Source organism: Musa acuminata, chromosome BXJ3-9 (genome assembly GCF_036884655.1).
Source record: "Musa acuminata AAA Group cultivar baxijiao chromosome BXJ3-9, Cavendish_Baxijiao_AAA, whole genome shotgun sequence".
NCBI classification, from domain to species: Eukaryota; Viridiplantae; Streptophyta; class Magnoliopsida; order Zingiberales; family Musaceae; genus Musa; species Musa acuminata.
In genome coordinates this window covers 34,575,456-34,597,630 of record NC_088357.1, presented here as the reverse complement: position 1 = coordinate 34,597,630, position 22,175 = coordinate 34,575,456, and the positions used below count along the sequence as shown (strand labels likewise).

Below are 22,175 nucleotides of genomic sequence, written 5' to 3'. Positions count from 1 at the left end.
ACTAGTGATTATATTGTAATTACACGAGGAGGTGCTGCGGGAGCATGGAGGCGATAGCGGGACCCATGAGGTCGAGATGGACGATCGCGACGCATGGAGATGTTATAGAACCCTTGCAGATTCTAAACTTGGGGTTGATCTCTTTAGGGGATCGGCCTCCTTGGAACTCTATAGGGGTTCCTCCCTCCAAGTTGCCGCTCAAAGGCTGCAGAAAAGATTCATCTATTGCTTGTGAAAAGAGGATGAATACATGACTATTTATAGGGCTTCTAAACCCTAACTCCTAATAGGACTCCTACTCAAGACTCCTACTTCTAACCAACTCCTAATAGGACTCCTACTCAAGATTCCTATGTTAGGATCAAGAGCACTAAGAGGGGGGGGGGTGGGGTGAATTAGTGCAGCGGAAAACCTTCTACGATAAAAATCGCGTTCGTTCGATAAAAGTGATTTCGATAGGGAAGCCGATTCGTAAATCACTTTAACTTTTGATTAAGCGAGATGCAACAAAGATATAAGTGCAGTTTGCAGTTATGGTTCAAATCAGATAGTAGGCGCTAACTGAAATATGATATTCGTACGAAAAAATTGATTTACGTCTAAATGTTGATTCGTAAATCACTTGATTAAGCGAGATGCAGTTAAAGCAAGGATATAAAGGCAGTTTGCAGTTATGATAGAAATCAAAACGTAAACGCAAACTGAAATATGATGATCGTACGATACAACTGATTTACGTCTAAACGCCGATTCGGAAAGTGCAAAGCGTGAAACCCGATCATATATGCGCAGAAAGCAGTAAGCTTTTGAGGAGATTTGCAGTAAGGATAAGATGCTAAAAGTAAATGCAAACCGAGATTTAGAGTGGTTCGGTCAATCTTGACCTACTGCACTTTTGGCTTCCTCCACCGACAAGGTCACCGACGTCAACTAGAGGCCTTCCTTCAATAGGCGAAGACTAACCACCGTTTTACAGTTTCACTCCTTTTGACGGGCTTATGAGACAACCCTTACAGAATTTTCTCTCCTCTCTTTAAAGATCAGAACTTGGAAGAAAAGAGGGAGAAGAACTTTTGGCCTTTACAACAATTTTGAGCTCTAAGAATCACATAATAAGATCAGGATTTTGGTGTTTTTATCTTTTCTTTCAGTGCTGAATGGGTGGGGTATTTATAGGCCCCAACCCAGTTTGAATTTGGAGCTCAAAACTGTTAATTCCCGGAATTCTGGGATCTGGTGGTTGCACCGATTGATTGGAGTGGTTGCACCGCCTAGCAGAGCCCGAAGACTGAGCCTCTAGGCGGTGCCACCTCCTGTCAGGGGCGGTTGCACCTCCTGCCAGAGCTCGAAGACTGAGCCTCTAGGCGGTGCCACCTCCAGTCAGGGGTGGTTGCACCTCCTACTAGAGCTCGAAGACATAGCTCAGGCGATGCCACCTCCTGACTGAGGCGGTTGCACCGCTCAGCCAAAGCTCGGAGACCGAGCCCAGGCGGTGCCACCTCTGTCAGGGGTGATTGCACCTCCTGCCAGAGCTTGAAGACTGAGCTAAGGCGGTGCCACCGCCTGACTGAGGCGGTTGAACCACTTGGCATAAATTAGGGTCCGAATGGGTTGATCCATTCGACCCAATTTGGGTTTCTTTAGGGGCCCAATTGCCCCAAGATTAAGTTAATAGGATCACCTCCCATTTCCAACTTAATCATTGTGCTAACTACGATTTTTCCTAAGATATTTACTGTAACTTGCTCCGGTGCATCAATCGCTTCTTCCGGCGAGCTTCTGGTGAACTTCCGTCGATCATCCGATGAACCCTCGGTGATGCTCCTGCGGACTTCCAGCAAACTCCTGGACTTGCGACGATCCACTTGGCGAGTTCCGACGAGCTTCTTTGGCAAGCTCATGGACTTCTCGAATTTGTTCCCACAGAATCTCTGACGACTGTCCGAACTTCCATCGAACTCTCGAACTCCCAACGTGATCATTGTCTTGACTCCGGCGCAACTCCTGTTGCATATCTTATTTTCATCGTAGTTAATCCTGCACACTTATCTCAACATATAGATTAGATAACAAATGACAATTGACTTCATCATCAAAATCCGAGATTCAATAATCTCCCCCTTTTTGATGATGACAATCAATTGATAATGGAGTTAACCTTAACTCCCCCTGTCTATATGCCATACTTGAGATAAGTCATTCTTGAATTCAAAACCTTTGAATTCAAGAGACATATTGATAAGTTAAAATCATTTAAACTTATCAATACTCCCATCATGATTCCCATCATGATGTTTTTCTCTAAAGATGATGTCAAGGCTTGACATTCATTTTCAAATTTTACATAATAGGTTTGAATGATGGTAATAGTAGCAATTCATCATATTGTAAGATATCAACATGTAAAACTGCGAAGTAAGATTTTGATATCATTACATGATACAAACAAGGCATAATGCAAATTATAGCAATCATAGCATCAATTCATATATCTCTTGGTGATGCAAGTATGGCATTAATACTCATATATTTCTCGGTGATGCAAGCATGACATTAATACTCATATATTTCTCCCCCTTTGTCATCAACAAAAAGCATGGTAATTGTGATAGCAGGAGAACAATAAGCGAATTTTGAGCATAAGTGTGATAGTTGTTCATGCCTTTACATGTTATTTTCCAAGCATATAAAGGAAATCATGATACATAGATTGCTTTAAATACTTCTTCCTTTTTATTTGTTATAATCTTTTTGCAGGAAGGAGGAAGGCTATTTGTGATTTTACTTTGAGTGAAGTTAAAATCGATGAGAGATTAAATCATGCTTCATTTTTACAAGGATCAAGATATGTATGTGAAACAAGTCTTTGCAAGTAAAAACACTATCATCCATATTTCAAGATGGAATTTATAAGCAGGAATCATTTCATCAAATCCATTTCAGAAAAATATTCTTCATAAGTGTATGAGAAAATCCGATTGTTAGGATACCAATTGTTAAGCGAATCCGAAAATGAAATTAACACTTTCATACATTCGAACAAGACTATGCTATTGATTTTCAAATACAATCATGAAGACAAAACATGCTTATTGTTATGAAAATTTTTGTATTCAACACATAATTTCCAACATGTTATTTAGGCATGTAATGGCAATCAAGTGATTTGATCATCCAATAAAGTCTGAAAGATAATTTTAACTAGTTTATGTATTCGGACACATCAACATTCCTAATTCTCTTCTTATGAAATCAAATTGTTCTTCATTTAGAGGTTTTGTAAAAATATCAGCTAGTTGATGTTTAGTATCAATGAACTCTATGATTACATTATGATTAGTAACATGATCTCGTATAAAGTGATGTCTAATATCAATATGTTTTGTTCTTGAGTGTTGTATAGGATTCTTCGTTAAGCATATTGCACTTGTGTTATCACATTTAATGGGAATATTTTTAAGATGAATTTTATAATCTTCTAAGGTATTTTTCATCCATACAACTTGTGCACAGCATGCACTTGCTGCAATATATTCAGCTTCGGTTGTTGATAGTGCAACCGAGTTTTGTTTCTTAGATGACCAGGAAATAAGGGCATGTCCTAAAAATTGACATGTTCCAGATGTGCTTTTTCTATCTAGTTTACAGCCAGCAAAGTCCGCATTAGCATAAGCAATTAACTCAAGATTCTTTGATTTTCGGTACCATAATCCTAGATTTGTGGTACCATTAAGATATCTAAGTATTCTTTTAACTGCTTTGAGATGAGATATCTTAGGGTTTGATTGAAATCTAGCATAAAGTTCTACACTGAACATGATATCTGGTCTAGTTACAATGAGGTAAAGTAAACTTCCTATCATGCCCCTATAAGTTTTTTGATCGAAGCTTTCTCCATTTTCATCGATTTCTAACTTAGTGGAGGTGCTCATAGGAGTGTTAATAGCTTTTGAGTTATTCATATTAAACCTTTTTAGCAAATTCATAGCATATTTAGTTTGACTAATAAAGATGTCATTGCTTAGTCGTTGATTTGTAAACCTAAGAAGAATGTTAATTCTCCCATTAAACTCATTTCGAATTTAAGACTCATAGTTTTAGCAAAAGATTCACAAAGAGATTCATTCGTAGAACCAAAGATAATATCATCAACATAAATCTGAACAATGAGAAAATCATTTTCAAAATTCTTGATGAACAATGTAGTATCAACCTTGCCTTTTGTGAAATTATTTTTGATAAGAAAAGAACTGTCTCTCACACCAAGCCCTCGGAGCTTGTTTTAAACTATAGAGAGCTTTAGTTAATCTAAACACATGATTAGGGAGGCTATTATTTTCAAATCCAGGAGTTTGTTCAACATAGACTTCTTCGGAAATAAAGCCATTAAGAAAAGCGATTTTAACATCCATTTGAAACAACTTAAAATTATTACTACTAGGGTAGGCAAGGAGCATCCTTATGGCTTCTAATCGAGCCACAAGAGCGAAGGTTTCTTCGTAATCGATACCTTCTTCTTGGTTGAAACCTTTGGCCACTAATCTAGCCTTGTTTCTAACCACGATACCATATTCATCTTGCTTGTTTCTAAAAACCCATTTAGTACCAATAACTAAATGGTCATTTGGCCTAGGAACAAGCTTCCACACCTCATTTCTCTCAAATTGATTTAATTCATCTTGCATTGCGATAATCCATGAATCATCTTTTATGGCTTCGTCAACACATTTGGGTTCAATTTGGGAGAGAAAAGCGGCGTTGGAACAAAAATTTTTAAGAGAAGAACGTGTTTGAACCCCCTTTGATGTGTCTCCTAATATTAGCTCCTTAGGATAAGCATCTACATACTTCCAATCCTTGGGTAAGGATATTTCGGAAGTGGATGCATTCAAGTTGCTAGTTGGAGACGGGGTTTCATTTAAATTCAAGGAATCAAAATTAACATCATCATCAAAATCATTTTTCTTGATTTCGGAAATCTCATTAAAGACAACATGAATGGATTCTTCAATAATTAAAGTTCTTTTATTGAAGATATGAAAAGCTTTAGAAACCGAAGAATAACCAAGAAAGATTCCTTCATCGGATTTAGCATCAAATTTTTCTAAGTTATCTTTTTCATTCAAGATAAAACACTTACACCCAAAGACTTTAAAATATGAAACATTGGGTTTTTTGTTGTTCCATAACTCATAGGGAGTTTTGGTGAGTAAGGGTCTTACTAGAACTCTATTCAAAATATAGCATGCAATATTTATAACTTCGACCCAAAAATATTTGGGTAGGCTATGTTCATTCAATATGGTTCTTGCCATTTCTTGTAAATTTCGATTTTTTCTTTCTACTACTCCATTTTGTTGAGGATTTCTCGGAGTAGAGAAATTATGGTTGCATCCATTGAGTTCACAAAATTCTTGGAAATCATGGTTTTGAAATTCACCACCGTGATCACTTCTAATTGACGAAATCATAGAACCCTTCTCATTCTGAACAAGTTTACAAAACTTGGTAAAATATCTAAAGCATTCATTTTTCTGTTTTAAGAAGTAAGTCCATATGTATCTGCTATAGTCATCCACAATGACGAAGGCGTATTTGCTACCTCCTAGGTTTGATGTAGAGATTGGTCCGAACAAGTCCATATGGATCAATTGTAAGGGCCTAGAGGTGCTTATTTGATTCTTAGATTTGAAACTGCCCTTAATTTGTTTACCTAATTGGCAGGCATCACATACATTATCTTTGATGAACTTGATATGAGGAATTCCTCTTACAAGTTCTTTAGATGATATTTGAGTGATTAGTGTCATGCTAGCATGACCTAATCTTCTATGCCATAGCCAAGCATCCTCATTCAAAACCAAAAAACACATTTCATTACACAAATCATTGATGTTAATAGTGTATATGTTATTTTGTTTTAATGCAATCATAGACGTGTTTTTGTGTGGTTTTTCAATGATGCAAGCATTAGATTCGAATCTGACAATATATCCTTTATCACATAATTAACTAATGCTCAAGAGGTTATGTTTTAAACCATCAACTAACAAAACATCTTCGATAAAGAAGTTGGATTTGTTACCTATGTTTCCTTTGCCAATGATTTTACCCTTGTTGTTGTCTCCGAAGGTGACATAGCCTTCGTCTATGCTAGTGAGCTTAGAGAATTGAGATGGATCTCCGATCATATGCCTTGAGCATCCACTATCAAGGTACCATCTCTTGCTCCTAGCTTGCGATGGTATAGGTTTCTACAAGAAAGGATGATTTTTAGGTACCCGTTTGCTTTTGGGTGCCTCAAAAATAGATCTACATTATTTATCATGTTGCATAGAATTTATCATGGTTCCTTTAGGAACCCAAATTAATTTGTTTGGACTAATTTTCTTGAATGGACAATAATGCGTTTTGTGTCCAAGTTTGCAATAAAAGTTGCATTTGCTTTGGTGTCGAACATGTAAGATGGGGCCTTTTATGAAGGTGGCTGGATTTTGGTAAGGGCTTCTCACAAATCCGATTCCACTTCTTTTGGAAACGTGACCCTTGTTTGCAAGGATCATGTTCAAGGACTTACTACCAACCTCGAATTTCTTCAAGATGTCCTTAAGTAGCAAGTTTTCCTTTTGGAGAGTTTCTAGATCAGGACATTTTATGCATGAACCTAAACTATCATGATATTCAGTTTTTAACTTATCGAAATTACAAGTAAGACTATCATGCTCCTTTTTTAGCAATTTGTATTTTCTACTAATAATCTTGCATTCATCAAATAAGTCATGGAAGACATTTAATAATTCATCAAATGATAAATCTGTATCTATTAAATTCGTTACCTCCTCTCCGATGGCCATTAAGGCGTAATGAGCAACTTGCTCGGTGTTGGACTCCTCTTCTTAGGACGCGCTCGAGTCATCCCATGTTGCTTTGAGCGCTTCCTTCTTTGATGTTCTCTTTTTGACTTGGGGACAATCACTCTTGTAGTGTCCCGGCTTCTTGCACTCATAGCAAATAACTTGGTCCTTCTTGGGTTCAAGTTTATTTTTTGTGTCATTCTTAAACTTGTTTCTTTTAATGAATTTTTTAAATTTTCTTGTTAGAAGTGCCAAGTCATCGTCACAGTCCTCATCACTTGAGTTTTCTCTCAAGTGGTCTTTTGAAGTTCTAAGTGCCATATCCTTCCTGTTCTTTGGAAGGATATCTTCTTGCTCTTCATGAGCTTTGCAAGTCATCTCGTAGGTCATTAATGACCCGATTAGTTCTTCAAGAGGGAAGTTGTTTAGATCTTTCGCCTCTTGAATAGCAGTGACTTTAGGATCCCAACTCTTAGGAAGGGATCTTAGAATCTTATTTACGAGCTCAAAATCCGAAAAACTTTTTCCGAGTCCTTTTAGACCGTTGACGACATCCGTGAAATTGGTAAACATGTCACCAATAGTCTCACTCGGTTTCATCCGGAAAAGTTCGAAAGAATGTAACAAAAGATTGATTTTTGACTCTTTCACTCTACTTGTACCTTCATGAGTCACTTCGAGTGTGTGCCAAATATTAAATGCGGTTTCACAAACCGAAACATGGTTGAACTCATTTTTATCAAGTGCACAAAATAAGGCATTCATAGCCTTTGCATTAAGAGCGAAAGCCTTCTTCTCCAATTCATTCCAATTGATCATTGGAAGAGAAGACTTCGAAAATCCATTTTCGACAAGATTCCAAAGTTCAAAATCCATATAAATAAGAAAGATCCTCATTCGGGTCTTCCAATAGGTGTAGTCCGTCCCATTGAACATAGGTGGACGTGTAATAGAATGGCCCTCTTGGTTTTCGGCATATGCCATCTCTCTTGGGTTTTAATCCATTTGAGAGTTAACCCCGCTCTGATACCAATTGTTAGGATCAAGAGCACTAAGAGCACTAAGAGGGGGGGGGGAGGGTTTGAATTAGTGCAGCGGAAAACCTTCTACGATAAAAATCGTGTTCGTTCGATAAAAGTGATTTCGGTAGGAAAGCCGATTCGTAAATCATTTTAACTTTTGATTAAGCAAGATGCAACAAAGATATAAGTGCAGTTTGCAGTTATGGTTTAAATCAGATAGTAGGCACAAATTGAAATATGATATTCATACGAAAAAACTGATTTACGTCTAAATGCTGATTCGTAAATCACTTGATTAAGCGAGATGCAGTTAAAGCAAGGATATAAAGGTAGTTTGTAGTTATGATAGAAATCAAAACGTAAAAGCAAACTGAAATATGATGATCGTACGATAAAACTGATTTACGTCTAAACGCCGATTCAAAAAGCACAAAGCTTGAAACCCGATCGTATATGCGCAGAAAGCAGTAAGCTTTTGAGGAGATTTGCAGTAAGGATAAGATGCTAAAAGTAAATGCAAACCGAGATTTAGAGTGGTTCAGTCAATCTTGACCTACTGCACTTTTGGCTTCCTCCACCGACGAGGTCACCGACGTCAACTAGAGGCCTTCCTTTAATAGGCGAAGGCCAACCACCCTTTTACAGTTTCACTCCTTTTGACGGGCTTAGGAGACAACCCTTACAGAATTTTCTCTCCTCTCTTTAAAGATCAGAACTTGGAAGAAAAGAGGGAGAAGAACTTTTGGCCTTTACAACAATTTTGAGCTCTAAGAATCACAGAATAAGATCAGGATTTCAGTGTTTTTATGTTTTCTTTTAGTGCTGAATGGGTGGGGTATTTATAGGCCCCAAGCCAGTTTGAATTTGGAGCTCAAAACTATCAATTCCTGGAATTCTGGGATCTGACGGTTGCACCGCCTGACTGGAGCAGTTGCACCGCCTGGCAGAGCTCGAAGACTGAGCCTCTAGGCGGTGCCACCTCCTGTCAGGGGCAATTGCACCTCCTGCCAGAGCTCGAAGACCGAACTCAAGCGGTGCCACCTCCTGACTGAGGCGGTTGCACCGCTCAGCCAGAGCTCGGAGACTGAGCCCAGGCGGTGCCACCTCTGTCAGGGGCGGTTGCACCTCCTGCCAGAGCTCGAAGACTGAGCTCAGGTGGTGCCACCGCCTGACTGAGGCGGTTGAACCGCCTAGCAGAAATCAGGGTCCGAATGGGTTGATCCATTCGACCCAATTTGGGTTTTTTCAGGGGCCCAATTGCCCCAAGATTAAGTTAATGGGATCACCTCCCATTTCCAACTTAATCAGTATGCTAACTACGATTTTTCCTAAGATATTTACTGCAACTTGCTCCGGTGCATCAATCGCTTCCTCCGGTGAGCTTTCGGCGAACTTCCGTCGATCATCCGATGAACCCTCGGTGATGCTCCTGCGGACTTCCGGCAAACTCCTGGACTTGCGACGATCCACTTAGTGAGTTCCGACGAGCTTCTTTGGCAAGCTCATGGACTTTTCGGATTTGTTCCCGTAGAACCTCCGACGACTGTCCGAACTTCCGTCGAACTCTCGAACTCCCAATGTGATCATTGTCTTAACTCCGGTGCAACTCCTGTTGCATATCTTATTTTCATCGTAGTTAATCCTGCACACTTATCTCAACATATAGATTAGATAACAAATGGTAATTGACATCATCATTAAAATCCGAGATTCAACATCCTATTCCTTTACAACTCCTAATTCTTCTCTAAGAAACAACCTCCTAACCCTAGCCGGCCTCTTTACCTCTTTAATAGGGGTCGGTTTAGGTAGGTTTTACATGAATGTCCCTCTCAATTAGAACTCTCCTAGCTAGAGTCCTAACAGACCCGCCCTCTTCAAATCAGTCTTATCCTCGAGGCTGACGATTCATGAATTTTGGGAATTTGATCTTCAAGTCGTCATAGTTCTCCCAAGTGGCATCTTCTGTTAATAGGTTCGCCCACTATATTAGTACTTCAGTAGTGGGTCATCGTCGTCGAGTCACAATCCGTCGATCAATAATGGCACTTGGTTGGGTCTGGAGTTCTCCTTGCGTAATCATATTTGGTGGGTGGTTTTGGGCTATCTCCAAGCACCTATTTACAACTTCCGTCTGGCCGTCGATTTTTGGGTGATATGCCATACTCCTTTTCAATTTAGTACCCTGCATATGGAATAACTTTGTCCAAAATCTGCTCGTTAAGATACAAGTAGAATTTATCACAAGTACAATGCGTCCCTTATAGCGCAATTCTTTTGAGTCCCAACTGTATTGAGCCATGGAGCTTGTTGCTTCCTCCAATTTTTTTATGATCTTACTAGTCTCCGAATCTTCCTACCATTCTATCTTAATATCCTTAAGAAGTCGCTGGTTGGAATGAAACAGTCGAAAATTCAGCTTGCTCGGGTAGCTGCGAAAGCACATCTGCAACAACATTCTCTTTCTACTTTTTGTAAGTTATTTCATAATCAAATCCAAGAAGTTTTGTTACCCATTTTTGCTGCTCAAGAGATGATATCTTTTGCTCTAAAAAGTACTTGAGGCTTTTATGGTCGGTTTTAATTTGAAATCATCGACCGATCAAGTAGGGTCTCCACCTCATTGCTGCGTGCACAATGACGAGCATCTCCTTATCATATGTTGACATATTTTGATGGGAGGGAGATAATGCTTTGCTAGTGTATGTGAGTGGTCGACCATCTTGCATGAGAATGGCTCCAATTCCGATTCCAGATGCGTCGGCCTCAATAATGAAGGGTTGGCTGAAATCTATTAGTGCTAGCACCGGTGTCATCGTCATGGCTGCCTTAAGTTTGTCGAAGGCAGTGGAGGCTCTGTCCGACCATTGGAAGACATCTTTTTTTGAGTAAGGAAGTAAGTGGTATACTGATCTTTCCATAGTTTTTCACGAACTTGCTGTAGTAGCCTATTAAACCTAGAAAGCCATGTAGCAATTTTATGTTCCTCGGGGTCGGCCAGTTTTGCATTGCTCCAATTTTGAAGGGGTCCACTGCCACACCTTCCTCTGATATGATATGCCCAAGATATTTCACCTTTTGTTGAAGAAAGCAAAAATTCGTAGTGGTTGTTGTGTGTTCAAAAGGTGGTTTTCGGCATGTCTTCTTCGCACAATCGTCATGTTTCGTCCTTCTTTCATACGAGGAGCACCGGTGAAGAGTAGGGGCTGCAACTTGGCCGAATAACTCCTATTTCGAGCATCTCTTTTACAATCCTGTCTATTTTATTCTTCTGGAGATGTGGATACTGATATGGCTGAGTATTTGCTAGAGATTTTCATGGAAGAATCGTTATACAATGATCATACTGATGGGTAAGAGGTAGGTTGCACGGTTCGTCAAATATATCTGAAAATTCAGCAAGCAAAGGAAGTAGATTTGGATCTTCAAATTCTGTTAGCTCTCCCTTAGTTTGCTACTCAAATTGTACTAAAAATCCACTGCATGCTTTATGTAAAACCTTCTCCATTTGTTGTGTGCAAATCGTCGTTACGTCGCCCCCACATTTCCCGTGCAGTATCACCTATTTCCCCTTACTGTAAAATTTCATAATTAGTTTCATAAAATTTCAAGAAATATCACCTAATGTTGTCGACCATTCAATTCTAAACATAGCCTCATGATCATCAAGAGGAAGAAGGAAGAAATATGCAATTATCTCTTGGTAAGGCCTCATGATCAGCAACAGTTTCACTTGCGGGCACCTACGATCATACTTCAAAATCCATCCGTCGGTAACCTTAACGTCAAACCTACTGCAATTCTCGATAGGTAAGACCATCTAGACAATAACCTTACTGTTTAGAAAGTTATTAGTACTACACATGTCAATGAGAACAGTGATCAGTTGTTGTTTGAGAAGGCCTCCAACTTTCATCGTTTGCGGGTTTGAGTAGCCGGCTAGTGCATGTACCGTAACTTCGGTCGGTTGTGGCTCTTCTTTTACATCTTCTTCTTCATGTTTAAGGCTTTCTTCTAGATGTTCAATGACCTCTTCTTCTATTGGTTCAATCATAAGAAGTCTCCCCTTACTACAGTGATGCTCACGGCTCCACGGCTCGTCGCAATGCCAACATAACCCCTTCGCATATCGCTCCCGAAGCTCTTCTCTTGTTAACCTCTTTGGTGTAGGGACTTGGTCGACGGCAGGGGGGGTTGAGGGCTTCAATATTGCTGGTTGAGGAGCAACCCTAGTCCTCCGAGCTTCATGGTTCAATTGCTCCTCTTGATGTCGTGCGAAAGAGATGGCTGCCATAAGCGTGTACAATTGTCGCACTTTAACTTCTCCTCGGATCTCCAGCTTCAAGCCCTCAATGAAGGTCCTCAATAGCTGTTTTTAAGACCAATCATGAGTTTGATTAGATGACCTTTCAAACCTGGTTTGGTACTCCTGAATGGTGGAGGTTTGTCGAATCTTTGCTAGTTGTCCGTCAATATTCTCATAATCAGTTGGTTTAAAGCGGATCAGCAGTCATTCTTTGAATTATTGCCATGAAAGGACTCCATAAGTGTGTTCAAACCAGTCAAACCACTATATGGCATCCCCTTCAAGATGTATAGCTATAATTTTCACCATAGATGAGTCCGCGGTTTTGTGGTACTGAAAATATTGCTCTGCACATGAAATCCAACCAATCGGGTCTCCTTCTTCCCATCTAGAGAAGTTCAATCTTATTCATGGATAGTTGGGGTTGGTCATAAAGCCTCCTCTCCCTTGGAAGTCATCTCTTCGGGCTTGGTGCGATTGGGCAAAGCTCTCTCCTTGATGTGATTTCTTTGGGCTTAGTGGTCGGCCCAATTTGAGTTCGGTAAAGAGCGTTAGAATCTTATCCTTCATTCGTGCCTCGAAGGCTTCAAATTTAGCATTGATTGCCTCTTTAGATGTCATAGTATATGTCTCCAAATATGTGATGTTAAGATCTCTCTTTTGTTGTCGGGTTAAAGGCATGTATAGGTTGAGAGAATTGATGGTCGAAAGGGTTGGTGGATCAGTGGATGTAGGCTACAATTTAGGCTTATTTTGTGGCTGTTTTGGGTGCAATTTGAGGGTGTGGTTTGGTAGAGTTTTAGGGCTATGGATGAAAGTTTTGGATCTATGGTAGATGGCAGCAAAGGTTTGATAGAAATCAGTGGAAGTTGCAGCAAGTATGTGCTGTCTTGTAAGAGCAGAATTATCGTCAAAGAAACAATGGTTTCTCGACGTAATTTCCACCAAAAACATGAAAGAATTGAGGAGGAAATTGATAACAAAATCACAGTTTATATGACATCAAGGATGTCTAATTTAATCAAAAAAATTTTGGCAGTATAACAGCAAGGAAATTGGTACAAGTTACGATAGCAGAATTCTCGTCGAAAAATTTCAGCGGTTTGCGATGAAAATTTGTAGCAACACAAAATCATTTTTAGAGATGATTCCTCAATAGATCAATCTTAGATGAAAGCTAAGATTATCTATGAAGTGTATAAGAAATTTCATTCAAAAAAGATTGCAAATAGATGGGTTAAGGCAACAATATGCGGCTGAAATTTTCTACAGCATAGATTTTTAAGTATAGCAGATTGGACATAAAAGATCAGTGGTTTATATTGAGAATTTTTTAATGAAACCAAAGGAAAATCCACTGTTAGGAAGTTTCAAAGCTATCATAAAAATTTCGTAGAGATTTAGATAGAAACAATATAGTATCAAGATCAAATAAACAGTGCTATGCGGTTGAAATTTTACAGTGCAGATTTTTAAGTATAGCAGATTAGACGTAAAATATCAATGGTTTATATTGAGAATTTTTTGACAAAACTAAAGGGAAATCTGCTACTAGGAAGTGTCAAAGATGTCATAAAAATTTCGTAGAGATTTGGAGAGAAAAAACATAGTAGCAAGATCAAACAGATGGTGCTATACGGTTGGGATTCTGCAATGTACAGATGGTGCTATACGGTTGGGATTCTGCAATGTATCTTTCGTCGTAGAGATGAAAACTTTATGACGAAAAGTTTATGCAGCAATATAGGAATAATTTTTTTGAGATTTTCAAATTAGGATAACTAAATTGCAGCAGCAGTAAGGTAGGAAACCAGAACCTATTGTAATTCACGGGGAGATCAAAGGATGATCCGTGGTGGTGGAGATGACGGCGGAATTTGGCGATGATCTTTTAAGCAATTGTGGGAATTGCTTTGGGTGGCTGTGGAGGGTTGATGGATGGATGTGGAAGGGCAGCGAGACACCAAGAACACTACTATGATACCAGGTGATAGAACCCTTATAAATTCTAAACTTGGGGTTGATCTTTTTAGGGGATCGGCCTCCTTAGAACTCTATAGGGGTTCCTCTCTCCAAGTTGCTGCTCAAAGGCTGCAGAAAAGATTCATCTATTGCTTGTGAAAAGAGAAGGAATACATCACTATTTATAGGGCTTCTAAACCCTAACTCCTAATATGACTCCTACTCAAGACTTCTACTTCTAACCAACTCCTAATATGACTCCTACTCAAGACTCCTATTCCTTTACAACTCCAAATTCTTCTCTAAGAAATAACCTCCTAACCCTAGCCGACCTCTTTACCTCTTTAATAGGGGTTGGCTTAGGTAGATTTTACATGAATGTCCCTCTCAATTAGGACTCTCCTAACTAGAGTCCTAATAAGATGCGCTGAGATGTCGATAGAACTAATAAGGACGAGATAAATGATTACAAGACATGGAGATGTGCCGATACACACAAAGATCATGATGTGAGTAATTAAGCTCATTGGCTCTATTAGGATCAAGAGCAGCACTAAGAGGGGAGGGGGGGTGGTGAATTAGTGCAGTGAAAAAATCATTGATTTTGAAATTCTTGATTAATTCCATTTTCGAAAGATATTAAACTTAAGAGCGTCTATAAGAGTGTAAAGAGAAAGCTAAGAAAGATTACAGTAATGTAAATTGCTCAAATAGAAATACAAACCAGAATTTAGAGTGGTTCGGTCGTTGTGACCTATATCCACTTTCGATTCCTCCTCCATCGAGGTCAGTAGTATCTACTAATAGTCTTCCTTTAATATCCGAAGACCAACCACCTTTTACAGCTATTTCTCCTTTTATCGAATTTATGAGATAACCCTTACAAGCCTCACTCCTCTTTCTTTGATGATTACAGAGCTAAGAGAGGGAGGGGAGGACTCTTCTCACTTTTACAATACTTTAACACCTCAGGAATTCAAGATTATGTTAACACTTTCGTGCCCTTTCATACAGAAAAGGGTGGGATATTTATAGGCCCTAATGGCTTCTGAATTAGAGCCATAAAGTATCACTTCCTTGAACTTCGGGGTACTAGCGGTACCACCGCCATTATTGGGTGGTACTATCGCTTGTATATTGATGCTGGGTGGTACCACTGCTCAGTTTGGGTGGTACAATCGCTAGACGGAGCTCGGAGACCAAGCTCTGGTGGTACCATCGCTTGATAGGGCCGGTACCACCGCTTGACAGCATTAACTATCAGTAGTACCATTGCCCAAAACACTTGGGAGATAGAGTCCCAAGTGGTGCCACCATCAGCCATGATTTCAAGTACTGAATGAGCTATTCAATTCGGCCCTGTTTAAGGGCTCAGTTGGCCCATAACTGAGTTAGTGGGATTACCTCTCAATCCTAAATCAATTTACAGTCTAACTATGATAATTAAGACATTTAACAAAACATTCTAGTTCTGGAGCGTCAATTGTTCTTTCAGCGAGCTTCTGATGATCTTTCGACAAACTTCTGACGATCTCTCGACAATGTTCCGATGGACTTTCGGTAATCTCCTAGACTTCACGATGATCTTCTTGGCGAGTTTCAATGAGCTTCTTTGGCAAGCTCTTGGACTTCTCGGTTAGTTCCGATAGAACTTCCGATGAACATCCGGACTTCCGACGAACTCTCAAACTCCCAACAAAATCTTGATCTTGACTCTAGCACAAAATTTGTTTTATGTTTTACTGCTATTGTAGTTAATCCTGCACATTTTTCTTAACATATAGATTAGATCAAACAATTTACCAATTGATTTTATCATCAAAATCTAAGATTCAACAATCTCTCCCTTTTTTATGATAATAACCAATTAGTGACGGAGTTAACCTTAACTTTCCCTATCTATATGCCATACTAGAGAGAATACAAACTCGAATTCACAACCTTGAATTTAGGCTTTAATCGAAATTAGAGATCATATGCATTGTGCATCATCATAATTTCGAGTCATCAAGATAGTAAAAGCATAATTACTTCATACATGATAAAATGTTTCGGGAATAGCCTTTCATTACTACTTGCATGAAAAATCATCATGATATAACTTTTATAATTTATAACATTCAAAAGTTCATAATATTAAGAATCTAATATTGCATTATTGTATTGTAACATTAGAAATTCTTAGCATTAAAGAGTCACAATATCAAAGTAAGCACAAGATTACAACATCAAAGTAAGCACACGATCACAACATCGAAGTAAGCACAAGTTTACAACGTCAAATTAAGCAACATAAAAGAGAGGTATTTCATCAACTTCTCCCCCTTTGTCATCAGCAAAAAGACATACACAGCTATTCAGGTGGTGGCAAGTCAAAATGTCTAAATAAGGTATTAAGTTGTCGATGAATCTACTATAACTTAGTTAAAATTTTATCTTGACGTTATTCAAATCGATCTATTCGAGTTCCTATGTCGTCGGTAGATGAGGGGGGTACTTGTTCTACTAGAGGTGTTACCTCAAAGGGACTAGTAGGAGGAGATTGATTTCCCCTAAATATAGGTATTTCAGGTGAGAGGGGATCAGTCCTTTTAGGTAATCTAGTCCATATCCCATTTCTGAATATATACCTTAATCTTCGTAGTAGGTTTCTATTTATGACATTAAATCTATCTAGTTTCATAACTTCATTAGGTGAGATAATTATGTCATAAGCATGGATTAGTCTTGTGATCAGGCCACCATATGGAAGTATCATATCCTTTTTCGATAGTTCAATCATGTTTTGTTGTATTAGGTAGCCAAAACAATTGTCATATCCTTTTATAATCCAATACATCGTTCCTATTTCCATTTGGTTAACTTCATCATGATGATATTATTTTGGAAGTATAATGTTTATCAAAATGTGATGAAGCAATTCGGTGTTGAAATGTAGTAAATGCTCATAGCTTTTTGGAAGGATTGACAAGTTTAGATTACCGAAGATGGTTCCTAAGGCTTTAGAGGAAGTGGCCCCAACTGATTCTTCATCCCATTGTCCTCTAAAATAATAACCTCTTTCTTTCTCTGTAATTCCTATGGGGTTACAAATTATGGTATATGATGTCCTAAGAGATAAGTGGAGACCCTATCGTGTTCATCCACATGCAAGTTATTATAGAACAATCTAACAAGTCTAGGATAAATAGATTCACATATTTGAAGGATTGGGAGGATAACTAGGTTAGCAAACCATTGAATAGGTTTCAAATTACTTAATTTCTCTAAATCAACATATTTACCCTTATGAAAACTTTTAGACTCTATGGTTGAAAATTTAAGAGCATGTTGATGAGAATCGAAAAGTAGGGAGTCATAGGTTTCATCTAATCTCCTCTTCCCTTTGTCCCTTGAGGATCTTCTAAAATTCATGAAAACTACAATTATGAAGACAAATAAGAGGCAAGAATAAGTAATGTAAAGGAGGAATCAATTTGGTTTAGGGATTACCTTAGTAGTTTTTCCTTCTTGTGATCACCAAAAGGGTGTCTGATTGATTCTTGATTTAGTAGAAAAATGGGGATTCTTTGAGTTGCTAGAGGGAGAGCAAGAGGATCAAGAGGTCTAGAGCACTTTGGAAAGGTGTAGAATGAGTTGGGGTCAGTTCTACGGTCGACCCTAGCTTGTTCTTTATATAGGGTAGGTTGCGAGCGGTGGCATCGCCAGCTGGGTGGTGCTACCACCTACAACCAGTGACCACTGACGGTGCCACCGCCTATAGGCAGTGAGCACTGCTTGCATCGTGGTGTGGTGCAAATCTGTGTGGTGCTTACATTGTGTGGTTCCATCTTGTAAGATTTTTATCATTATGTGGTGTATACACTCATTTACACAAACATCATAAGCTCTATATTATGTGATACCAAAAATTTACACCATAAGAGGAGAAAATTCGTACACAAACATCACATAAAATTTATATGGAAAAATTCATATCGTTCATTATGCATACCATAAGTCCATGATTCAAGTGAATGATTTTGTAAAATAGAATTCAATAAGAAAATCCGGAGAAAAATTTAAAGAGGAACTAATGTATCAGAGAAATTTAGCATACCTAATTTTCTTCTTATAAAATTAAATTATTCTTTATTTAAAGGTTTTGTAAAGATATCGACTAATTGATGTTTCATATCAATGAATTCTAAGATTACATCATGATTATTAACATGATCACATATAAAATGATGCCTAATATCAATATGTTTAGTTCTAGAGTGTTGAATGAGATTTTTCATTAAATATATTACACTTGTGTTATCATATTTTATGAGAATATTCTTAAGATAAATTATATAATCTTCTAATATATTTTTCATCCATACGACTTGTGCACAACATGTAATAGCCGCTATGTATTCGGCTTCGGTCATAGATAGTGCAACCGAGTTTTATTTCTTGGAAGACCAAGAGATAAATACATGGCCTAAGAATTGACATGTTATAAAATCCACATCAGTATAAGCAATTAATTCAAAGTTTTCAGATTTTAGATACTATAATCCTAGATTAGTAGTTCCTTTAAGATATCTAAAAATTCTTTTAACTACTTTAAGATGAGATAGTTTAGGATTAGATTGAAACCTAGCACAAAGTCCTATGCTAAATATAATGTCCGGTCTTGTTGTGATGAGGTATAGTAAACTACGTATCATACCCCTATAAGCTTTTTGGTTAAAGCTTTCTCTACTTTCGTCAATGTCTAACTTAGTGGAGGTACTCATAGGAGTATTAATAGCCTTTGAACTATCCATATTAAATCATTTTAGCAACTCTAGATTATATTATGTTTGACTAATAAAAATAACATCACTAAATTATTTAATTTGTAGGCCTAAAAAGAAAGTTAATTCACCCATTAAACTCATTTCAAACTCTTGCCTCATACTTTTGGTAAATGATTCGCATAAAGATTCATTTTTGGAACCAAAAATAATATCATCAACATAAATTTAAACAATGAAAAATTTATTTTTAAAATTTTTAATAAATAATGTGGTATCAACCTTGTCTTTAGAGAAATTATTTTGAATAAGAAAGGAGCTAAGTCTCTCATATCAAGCCTTTAGGGCTTGTTTCAATTCATAGAGAGCTTTAGTCAATTTAAACACATGATTAGGAAAATTATTATTCTCAAATTTGGGAGGTTGTTCAACATATACTTCTTCAGAAATAAAGCCATTAAGAAAAGCACTTTTAACATCCATTTGAAATAACTTAAAATTATTACTACTAGCACAGGCAAGGAGCATACTTATGGTTTCTAATTGTGCCATAGGAGCCAAGGTTTCTTTATAATCGATATCTTCTTCTTGGTTGAAATCCTTGACCACTAATCTAGCCTTGTTTCTAACCACAATACCAAATTCATCTTGCTTATTTCTAAAGACTCATTTAGTACCAATAACTAAATGGTCATTTAGCCTTGGAACAAGCTTCCACATCTCATTTCTCTCAAATTGGTTTAACTCTTCATGCATTGTGATAACCTATGAATCATCTTTCAAGGCCTCGTCAATATATTTAGGTCTAATTTGAGAAAGAAACGTGGCATTGACACAAAAATTCTTAAGAGAAGAATGAGTTTAAACCCCTTTTGATGTGTCTCCTATGATTAGCTCCTTAGAATAAGCATCTACGTACTTTCATTCCTTGGGTAAGGATATTTCGGAAGAAGGTGCATCCAAGTTGCTAGATGGAAAAAGGGTTTCGTTCATATTCAAAGCATCAAAATTATTTTTCTTTACTTTGGAAACTTCATTAAAAACAACATGAATAGACTCTTCTATAACCAAAGTTCTTTTGTTAAAGATACGAAAGGCCTTAGAAATAGAAGAATAACCAAGAAAAATCTCTTCATTAGATTTTGCATCAAACTTTCCAAAGGCATCTTTTTCATTCAAGATAAAACAATTACACCCGAAAACTTTAAAATATGAAACATTGGGTTTTTTATTGTTCCACAACTCATAAGGAGTTTTGAAAAGTAATAGTCTTACTAGAACCCTATTAATGACATAGCATGTCATATTTATGACTTCGGCCCAAAAATATTTAGGTAGGCTATGTTCGTTTAACATGGTTCTTATCATTTCTTGTAAATTTTTATTTTTTCTTTCTACTACTCCATTTTGTTGAGGATTTCTCGGAGTAGAGAAATTATGGTTGTATCCATTAGATTCATAAAAATCTTAAAAATCACAGTTTTGAAATTTACCACCGTGATCACTTTGAATTGATGAAATCATAAAACCCTTTTCATTTTGAACAAGTTTACAAAACTTAAAAAATTACCTAAAGTAATCACTTTTGTGTGCCAAGAAGTAAGTCCAAATGTATCTATTATAATCATCTATGATGACGAAGGTGTATTTCCTACCTCCTAGGCTTGATGTAGCAATTGGTCCTAACAAGTCCATTTGGATCAATTGCAATGGTCTAGAAGTGCTTATTTGATTCTTTGATTTGAAACTATCTTTTATTTATTTTTCTAGTTGACATGCATCACACACATTATCTTTAACAAACTTAATGTTAGGAATACCTCTTACAAGTTCTTTGGATGAGATTTGAGATATTAGTTTCATGGTAGCATGACCTAATCTCCTATGTCAAAGCCAAGCATCGTCATTCAAAATCGAAAAATATATTTCATTGCACATATCATCAATGTCAGTAGTGTATACATTATTTTGTTTTAGGGCAATCATAGATGTGTTTTTGTGTGGTTTTTCAATAATGCAAGTATTTGATTCAAATCTAATGTTATATCTTTTATCACACAATTGATTAATACTCAAAAGATTATGCTTTAAACCATCAACCAATAACACATCTTCAATCAAGAAGTTAGATTTGTTACCTATGGTTCTTTTGCCAATGATTTTACCCTTGTTGTTGTCTCCAAATGTAACATACCCTTCATCTAGGCTAGTGAGCTTAGAGAATCGAGATTGATCTCTGGTTATATGCCTTGAGCATCCACTATCAAGATACCATCTCTTGCTCCTAGCTTGTGATGGTAAATGTTTATGCAAAAAAGGATGATTTTTAGGTACCCATTTGACCTTGGGTGCCTCAAAAATCAGCTTAACTTATTATTTTGCATGGAGTTCTTTACGGTTCCTTTAGGAACCCAAATCAATTTGTATAGACTACATCTCTTAAATGGACATTGATAAAAAAACATGTCCAAATTTGTAACAAAAGTTACATTTTTTTGGGGTGAAATATGGAAAGTTGGACCTTTAACAAAGATGGTTGGATTTTTATGAGTGTTACTCACAAAGTCGATTTCATCTCTTCTATAAACATGATTTTTGTTTGCCAGAATCATGTTTAAGGATTTACTACCTATTTTAAATTTTTCTAAGGTTTCATGTAGTTGTAAATTTTTCTTTTTAAGCATTTCTAATTCATCACATTTTGTGCAAGGAGCTAAACTTTCATCATGCTCATTTTTTAATCTATCAAAATCACTAATGAGAGAAGCATGCTTCTTTTTTAACAATTTATATTTTTTACAAACTAATTTGCATTCATCGAATAAATCATGAAAAGCACTTAGTAATTCATCAAAAGATAAGTTTGCATCTAATGAACCGATTACCTCATCTCTGATAGTCATTAGCACATAGTGAGAAACTTGCTCTGTGTTGGTTGACTCCTCTCTTTCGGATATACTTGAGTCATCCCAAGTTGCTTTAAGGGTATTCTTCTTCTTTGGTTGCTTCTTCTTTGCTTGGGGGACATTCACTTTTGAAAAGTCTTGGCTTCTTGCATTTATAGCATATGACTTATTCTTTCTTAGGTTCAATTTTATTTTAGTGTCATTTTTAAATTTATTTTTTTTTATGAATTTTTTGAACTTTCTTGTCAGAGTGTCAAGTCTTCGTCATAGTCCTTATCACTTAAATTTTCTTTCAAGTGATCTTCATGAGTTCTTAGTGTCATATTCTTCCTGTTCTTTGGAAGGTTGTTCTCAAGCTC

General features: G+C 37.3%; 1 pseudogene; it reads right to left on the bottom strand.

Annotated features, from left to right (window-relative positions):
- Positions 1-21,800, bottom strand: part of LOC103991187 (pyrophosphate-energized vacuolar membrane proton pump-like) — an 85,136-nt pseudogene extending 63,336 nt beyond the window's left edge.
- Positions 21,801-22,175: the final 375 nt, after the last annotated feature.